Source organism: Lissotriton vulgaris, chromosome 7, assembly GCF_964263255.1.
Source record: "Lissotriton vulgaris chromosome 7, aLisVul1.2, whole genome shotgun sequence".
Taxonomy (NCBI): Eukaryota; Metazoa; Chordata; class Amphibia; order Caudata; family Salamandridae; genus Lissotriton; species Lissotriton vulgaris.
In genome coordinates, this window is record NC_141695.1 from 73,679,214 (window position 1) to 73,688,227 (window position 9,014).

The following is a 9,014-nucleotide window of genomic DNA, read 5'->3' on the forward strand; positions in this document are numbered from 1 at the left end:
AAAGCAGTTCTCAGTAAGTGAAATTCCTTAAGAGGTATACCTGTCTGTGAGTGTCCAAATGGGCGGAGTGCCTGGTGCCTTGCGGCATTCAGTCATGGACGGGCGAAGATGGTCTTGCCATTGGAGCTCTTCAGCATGCCAGCGGCATGCGTCCACACTGTGACTGAACTGTAATGGCCGCGGGGCAAAACTGGATCCTCTCGACCTTGCAACTGATTGTGCAATGCAAACCCAATCATTGTAGGCAGTGCCGCAGGCGGAGTTCAGCCTAAATGAGCACCAACGACTATAGCAGCAAAGTGCAGTGACATTTAAAAGCAGATTTAAAAAACAGGGCTATAGTCCGGAACAACGAACACTAGCATTTGCTTCAGTCAGGTAAGAGCAGGTTACTGTCTCTGTGCTACGACCAGCCTGAAATGGCCGTGGGCACAACTGGCTCCTCCCGACCTTGCTTCTGATTGGACAAAGCCACCACATCAGTGTAGGCAGTGCCGCAAGTGGAGTTCAGCCTAAGAAATCTGACTCTAACTTTAACCTCTATGTAACATTAGCTTTATCAGTGAATATATATGTGCGTGCGTAAAAGCGTATGTGTGGTAAAGAGTTTTAAAGGCAATGCATGGATAAGTCAATGCGCGTTAAAGGCACGCATGCAAAAGGTATTCATTGTAATGTTATGCCACCTTATGGATTAATTGTCAGTGCACTGGTGCTAGACTTCCCAGCACATCCATTACTTTAAAATCTAACAATTGTCTTGAAGACTTTTAAAGGGGCACAGAGGAGGCTTGAATGCCTACATTTTGGAGACTTGTTTAACACAACATTGTTGTCTTCTTTTCAGACTATTCATATGGAATATGCTGTAAGGTCTTTCTTGTCTTCTTTCTTTCCACCCTGTCTTTCCTACTTGTTCAGTCTGGGGATATCTAGAATGTTAATGATGTCACAGAATGTGGTGTGACTCATGTAAGTCAGTTGAATCCTGACTTGGCTGATGGAAGCAGCTCCTGGTGGGGCCTTCTTACCAACTTACATCTTGGGGTACCTACTTCCCTGACCTAGCTATTTACCACCTCTGTACTACAACTTGAATACAGATACTTCCTGGAATTACTACAGTGGACTCCTGTGAGGTATTTACTTTCAACAGAATGGATCCTATCCGAGTAAATATTTTGTCCACCAATGACTGAAAGGCTATATTCTGCACAAGTAGCAGATTATCAAGCACATTTCCATCCAAACTATTATGCTGTTTCTGCAGTCACTTTGATAAAATTGCCACATCTTCCGCATATTCAATCAACCCCTGATAAATAAAATTGGGTGAGGGGATAGAGGCAAAAAACACAAAATGAGACGAGTACCTCATTTTTGAATTTCTCATTAGTAATGGCACACGTTTAATGAAGAACAACCTCTCTACCACCTAACATAAAGACACATTTTAATTGTATAGACTACAGTACACAAAAGAGACAACACTTTGAAAAACATTACAGAGAATGGGCCTCTTTCTTGGCCCTCATGTAATTGACAGGGTTTGCTAGTTTGTATAACTCTACTTAGATGACTAAGCTGCGCTTGCAGGGTCACAATGACTTGCTCTCATGATGAGTGAGCTGAGCACCGTGGCCATCAATCGTCTTATGTGCATTTTATGATTGTTGAAGCCTTCACACTAGACTCATGTTTGCAAACCTATGTCAGCGACAGAATGCTGTTGATTTGAAGCCTCTAAGTTTCTGTGCGCTTCTAGTTTAACAGCGGATTCCTGAGAGAGAAGACATGGTGGCTGCACAGTTCATCTCTAAAATGTTGTAAGGCATGCAATTAGGAAAATAGAAATTTTAACAAATTAACAAGTAACAAAAAGCTATATGATGTAGAAAACTGTATACTTTGTTTATATTTTGTAAAACATTTAAACCTTACTCAAAAAATAAATAAACTTATGTTCATATATCCAAATATCCCTATGTATTTAAAGTTATGCATTCAAAATAAATTTAAAAGCCTTAAATAGATCCCAACGTTTTATTTCAAAACTTTTTTTGTCAACTGAGATCTTTGTATTCATGATTTAACATAATAATGTTGCTTTTATTAACATTTCTGCAACCAATCCTCTTGTGAAACAGTACTGCAATTGAATGGTTGTGTCTTTGGAAATCCTTTTTTTCAATAAGCCTTCTTCTAAAACACTTGCAACAAGACTGAACTTTGGAAAAACATAAACAGTTTGGGATCAATACATCAGTGGATGTAGTTGTATTACAATAGCAGTTGAGAAAATGACTTTCTTTTTTATTGGTTTAGCACTCTGAAATTATGCAGTCTTCTTACAGTATCATACATTACGTTTCTTTCTTTGATTTCCTCAGAGCTTTTTTAAACTCTGTATTTTTTAAACAGTATATCATTGGGTTACTCAGTGGAGCAACAGCGACATATGACAAAGAAATTATCTTGTATACATTATTTGAATATGTGGATATCGGCCACATGTACGTAGAACAGAGACATGCAAAGAATAAAACAACCACAGTGAGGTGGGAGGCACATGCGGAGAAGGCCTTGTCCTTCCCACTCTTGGATTTGATTTTCATAATTGAGGAAGCAATTTTACTATAAGATATGATGATTAAAATAAATGACATAATTCCTATTACAACTCCACTGATGTAAATGAGTGTCTCATTGCTGAGAGTGTCACTGCATGAAATCTTCAACATGGCAGTCAACTCACAGAAAAAGTGGTTAATTGTGTGGAATTCGCAGAAAGAGAGCTTGGACACAAGCACAATATGTGGAACTGCATTTATTAGACCCACTCCCCAGCTTTCAGCACCCAGCCACATGCACACAGCCTTGTTCATGATGGTCATGTAACACAGAGGAATTCAGATAGCGACATACCGATCATAGGCCATGACTGTAAGAATGAGGATCTCAACCGTTAACATGTGTAGGAAAAAAAACAGCTGTAGCAGACATTCAGTAAAAGACACCAGTATGCCCTCCAGAAAGAAGTGGGCTAGCAGCTGTGGAAATAGGACTGTGACGTAACAGATATCAAGAAAGGACAAATGTGTCAGGAAGAAGTACATAGGTGTGTGCAGATGTGAGTTTGAGTACGTTGTTGTAAGGATCAGAAGATTTAACAGGTAAACTATTAAAAATGCAACAAAAATTGAAATTTGCAACTGCAGAATATCTGAAAATCCAACAATTAAAAAATATTCAGGGGAGCTCAGATTTTCTTTATTCATTTATCCAGCAATGCAGCAATGCTAGAAATTGAAGATACCCTGTGGATAAAAAAAATGAAGTTAATTGATTTGATTGAGTGATACTAGGCATTAAAAAAAATACAACTATTAAATGAAACATTGTACGCACAGAGGTACTATTCTAACATGTGTTATTCGTTCTCTGCTTATATAAAGTGCAATACCACTTTTCTTGAGGAACTATATTTTCTTCCTAGACCTGGGACACTGAGAGTTCAGCTCACAAAACTGTGAAAGGCAGTCTCTAACACTTGCTTCAACAACAGTTCCTAAATTTCATGTATTAAAGAGAGCTAAACCACAATATTAAATCATCCTGGAAGCTGATGCCACTGAAAAATGTCTCTCAGATGTACAAAGCTGTGTACTATTACTGTTTAATAAAACACACATCCTGAATGAAGTTTGAGCTGTGCCATAAAGTGTTGGCACTCCTGCTCACCACACTGCCAGTTTCCTGGCCTCTAAATGACGACTGTGAGCTGGTGACATATTTGTTCTGCACACAGTTACAGAAGAGATTTGCAAGGCATGGTGAACCTGGTAGGGAAAACAATGCAATAAGAAAACTCCTCCATATTTAGGCCACTTCTTGTTTTTGTTTGTTTTCAAAAACAAACTCCTGCATATGTTTTTAGATTTGAAAAAAGAGTGTCAAGAGTAATGCAACAATGGAGCAGTTTTGCTGAACTTACATCTGCAGCAACATCAGAGGAACCTTTTGTAAAACAATCCATCCAACGTAAAGAGTAACATCTGATCTGCCTGGCATGCTTACCTCACTAGCAGATGTCAATAACATCATAACCACCACCTTTTAGGATGTTTGTAAGAGTCTATTACTTTTCTTTACAGAGAAGATTCCTGCGGCAGCCGCCGCCAGCATTACGTTTCCCGCCCTGGAGGTGCGTTTAAAGTCTGCTTCGGGCTCCCGTAGCGCGGGAGCTGGGATTTTTTTACTACAAGGAGGGGGTAAACTACAAGCCCCAGCATTTCCCGTGGCTGCTGCCACCAGCCTCATGTTTCCCACACCCAGAGGCATGTTTAAAGTCTGATTCGGGCTAACGGAGTGCGGTGCATATCCGGGCACGTGCCTGGAGGGAAAGACCAGGCCAAGAGCGGGCCCAACTGATCCAGTCAGCGCCTGTATAAGGCTGGGCTGGGCCTACTTCTTTGGTTGGTGATTAGAAGATGGAGACTGGATCCCTGTACAACTTCCACTACTCCTATGAAATGGAGGGACTGATTTAAGGCCAGACACACTGAGATATAAGTGAGTGCATTTTTGTTTGGCAGGTTTCCTGGGGGACTTGCACATTCTGTTTATAGCTGCACATTTCCAAGTTATTTTGGGCATGTGGACTTACTGGCCCTTATCCACCCCCCTAGTCTAATGGGGAAAAGGAAGGCACATTTAGCGTCTACCACAGGCCAGCCGCACCTTACCATGAACATATTCCTGGCAAAGGGGGTAGGAACCAACCGGGGTGAGAGGCGGTCCTAAGCTGACATGGGAAGTATGTAATTGTGTCCCTCTCATGCTCCCCCACATACCCTAAGGCCGTTCCACCTCTAGATCCATCCCCCTGCCCACAGACCTGGCACCATCTGGGCAATCTTTACCAGAGACTTTAGCTCCCCCGCCTTTCCCCCCTCGTCTACTTTACCAACTGATCTGATGACCCCACCGGCCCTGGCCCCCAAACAGCAGCAGAAGGCTATGAAGGGGACAGTAGCTTCTGCGGCTGCATGCCGGGTACAGTCAAGCACAGCTTCTAGGTCCAATGTCAAGGAATTATCTAGCGACCGCTCTACTCAACCTCAACTTTATTGACCCCCAAGGAAAGAAAAAATGAGAAAACTGCCATGACCTGTGTCCTAACGTTTAATGCAAAGGCAAATAAGGTTAAACAAATCATCACAAGAAACTGGAGACTCATTGACCATCTAAATATCCCTCAACCACTCTTTTCCTTCCGTAAAGGAAAGAACATTAAACAACACCTTGTTAGAGGCAGTAGAGAACCCACGTCCAAAAAAGATACAAGGACCATATTAGGCCTACCGGCTATAATAGGGCATTTTCGGTGCATGAATTGTGCGGTGTGTCCCAATTCTAAGGATGTGAAAAGCATTGAGATTAATGGCCAGAACCACACCATGCGTTCCTTTTCTAACTGTAATACAAAGAACGTTGTGTATGTGGTATCCTGCCCTTGTAATTTATCTTACATAGGGCAGACTACCCAAGCCATCAAAATGCGAATAGGCCAACACAAATCCAGAATTAGATGTAAAACTAGCGGAGCTCCACTGGTGCAACACTATATAGAGTGTGGACATAATGAGGAAGACCTCACTTGGGCTGTACTTGTAGTGGTAGTAGCCAAAAACAGAGGAGACCTAGAACGGAAGTTAAACTGCATAGAAGCTAGGTTAATTGAGAGATATCACACCACGATGAAGGGCCTTAATGATCGTGATGAATTATGGGCTTTAATTTGAGGTATCAACAGAAAGTGCTTAGATCTGTAGAGTGGTGCTCCTTTAGATCGTCCCACATGTTTAGTGCCACCGGTTCCCACGCTAGATGGGTAGCTGGTGCCCTCTAAAGTGGGCCTGCATCTCCAGCATTCGTGATGCCCCTAGGGTTCCCGACTCCACGTTCTTGTGTAGTCCTAGTAGCTTTGGGACTCAGTCCTAGATATTTGGTTACAGAATGAACCTGGTATCTCGTGTATAAATAAGTAGACAAAGTTCTTTCCTTGATCACATTGGGTGTTGCATTTTGTATGAAATGTTTTTAATGTGTTGTGATCTGATTTGCCATGTGTAGATTGTTAATCTGGTTGTGGTGATATAGTGCCCATTTAATAACTATGCACATTCAAATGGTGTTGGGATAATTCTTTGGTTCTCTTTATTCATCCTTTTTGACTCATGTATGTGTGTGTGTGTATTATCGAACGCTTGTCTGTATACTCTGATTAATAATAAGCTGTGCAAGGACGTGACTTGTTTCAGTCACCTTTCTTCACTGTTTACACGGTGCTTTCTGGTCCGCTTTCTATGTTGATGCGCTGCTACACGCTGAAGTGGACGTCAGCTTAGACGCTCATTTTATAAGGTGGCGTCCTCCACGTTTGGACTGTCTGCAGTTTCACGGACGTTGGACTGGCCGGACGATTGTCGAGTACATCCCCCTTTTTTGAATGTTGATCTGGGGAGTTGAAAGGCATTGAGGTAGGCATAGAAGTCTTCTGCCTCAAGTACGGGATTAGTCTTTAATCCCGAATGGTGTCCGTAGAGACACGTGGGGAGTAATATAGAGCCTTGTTTGCTTGTTTTTCTCCCGTCCCCGACTTCAGGTTTGCCAGCGACCCAGCTGAGGGTGTGTGATGCGCCCAGGTGTGTGTGCAGATACACGCCCCGGGAAATTATTCGTTGTTGAGCCAGAATCGTGAATTTGGAGGTAGGCAAGACCCCGATATATAGTGTGGTGTGTGTAATGTCAGGATAAGTAGGAAACGTAATTTCTGTGCTATTATCATTGTGTCTTGTACTTTGGATGCGTGATAGATCCTGACTTCATTCTCTCCCATTAGTACTAAGGAGAGCCCGAACTGTATGTCCCTGAAGAGGAGGTTAGCTGTACCCCCAGGGTTGTGTCCCCTGTTTTGTTGGGGGGGACCATGTGAGCCTTTAAAGGTACTTTGACTGTGTATTGACATCTAGAATGCAGTGGGTGTGTGTGGAGGCATCTGGTTGAGTGTTGGCGATACATTAGGCTCCATGCACAGATAGACATCTGACTGAAGACACAGGGTGTATTAGATAATGATGTTGGTGAGTGGGTCTGTAGACCTTGTGTATTCTGTTCACGCTCTGTATTATTTACTTTTTCCTCTTTCCGCTTTCTTGGCGTTTATATATAGTCACTGTATTAATTGAAATAGTGATTGTGTGGGTTCGTTTGGGCTTTGGATTGACTTCTTCAGTCTTCACGTTTCTTCACTTTTCGTTGGGCACTGCATTGCCATAAACGGGTGAGAGGTTATTTGCGGCATAGTTTGTTGTTATTGGGATTGTTTAAATTGTATTATATGTGTGGTTTTTCAGTACCCTTGTCCTGATGAAGCCACAAGAAACTGTTGGCGGAAACGCGACCGCGACTGCGTCGACATCTGCTTAAGGAGTCCTACCACATTGTATATTTTGTGATTAATATCAGGCGCCCTTTATAATCATTACTTCGTTTGTGATTAGAAGAAATAATAACTTACGCGCTATAAGGACTACCTTGGTTGTGATACTCCACTCCAATTGAGGAGTGGGTATTTACAGAAAATTGATTGTGTTTTCTTTTTTCTTTTTTGTTTAGGTGACACTCTGTTGTATATATAATGTATATATTGCATTTATAGGTCTTTTTGTCTTCTTGTATATTGTATATATTTTGACCTCCTTGTCTTATGACTCATAACATTGTCCTTCTTAAATCATATCATTTAATGACGACAGAAATCACTGTAAAAAACAGGATAATAAACTGTATCTTGTTTTGAAGTAGCTTATGCTTTATTGATTCCTCAGTACCATTTTTTCTACTTTTTCATCTTTTTGATGCTCCTTGCCCAGGTATGGGAGGGTAATTTGGGCAGAACCCCTGTTTATTATATACTACTCAACCTCAAGGCAACGCTGAGAAACCTTTAATTTTTGATCAGATTGCGTCAACCTTAAGGGGCTTTGGAAGTAAAGTGTGCACTGTTTTATCTGTTTGGGCAAAGTCCCCTTTAACTCAATTGTCAGTGAGACCCCATTGGTTGATGCTTCTCCTGTTTGGAATTCTGTAAATGACGGTGGTACCCCGTATGTGAATGCTCCCCAAATGCCAAGGGCGTGATGGCTCAATCTATATGGCAAGAGAGCTGCAGGTCGCGCTCAGAGGGTGGTGGTGCACCCCCTGTTACCAGTTCTTCCTGGGCCCTAGGCATGGCAGATGTATCCCACTTGAGGGTGTATCCCTCAACGTTTTTACAGGTCCCAGTGATTGCCCTCCCACCCGCATGCGTTCCTTACACTGTGGCTTTGTGAGGGGGTAGAAAAAAAGAATAGCAGAAATAGAGATAGCAACTTGCTATCCGACTCGATTCAGGAGGAACTAAGCATTGTGCCGTGACTACTAGAATAAACGTTTTTTGACGAACATACTAAAAGCTGAAAAATTAAACCAAAACAATATCGCCCTGAAGAAGTCCCAGGCCTGCTGGCCGCTTACGGGTGAAACATGTGTTGGCTGTTCACTCTGATGTGTCAATAAATACGTTCTGCACTAACTTATGGGAATTTATTGGAATTATTCCAAAGAATTAACATTCAAACCTTCAAGCCCCAGCACAACCTTTTCTCTCTACGTTAACAAGGGGGTAAGGGGTGTCCCCCTTGCTGAAGGCTGAAACGTAAACAGATTGGAAGCTCATTTAATTGGTCAGTAAGGGTTGGTGACCTTGTTACCACTTGTGCTTTGTGAGGGGTACCTGGTTTGGGTGCTCACAAGGAAGAACCACCCACTCAATTGATCAATAAAACTGTGCACTGGTTAGCACAGCATTCTGGGTTTTCCTTCAGGGATTACCACAACATATTGATGGCACAGAGGGTGGCTTGGAAAGGCAACTCAAGGAAATATTTTGAAGGAGACTGTCTTATTAT

The 9,014-nt window shown here is 42.1% G+C and overlaps 1 pseudogene; it reads right to left on the bottom strand.

Moving 5' to 3' along the window:
- Window positions 1–2,363: 2,363 nt before the first annotated feature.
- LOC147700789 (olfactory receptor 1G1-like) lies at window positions 2,364–3,278 on the bottom strand (annotated as a pseudogene).
- Between the last annotated feature and the right edge of the window lie 5,736 nt (window positions 3,279–9,014).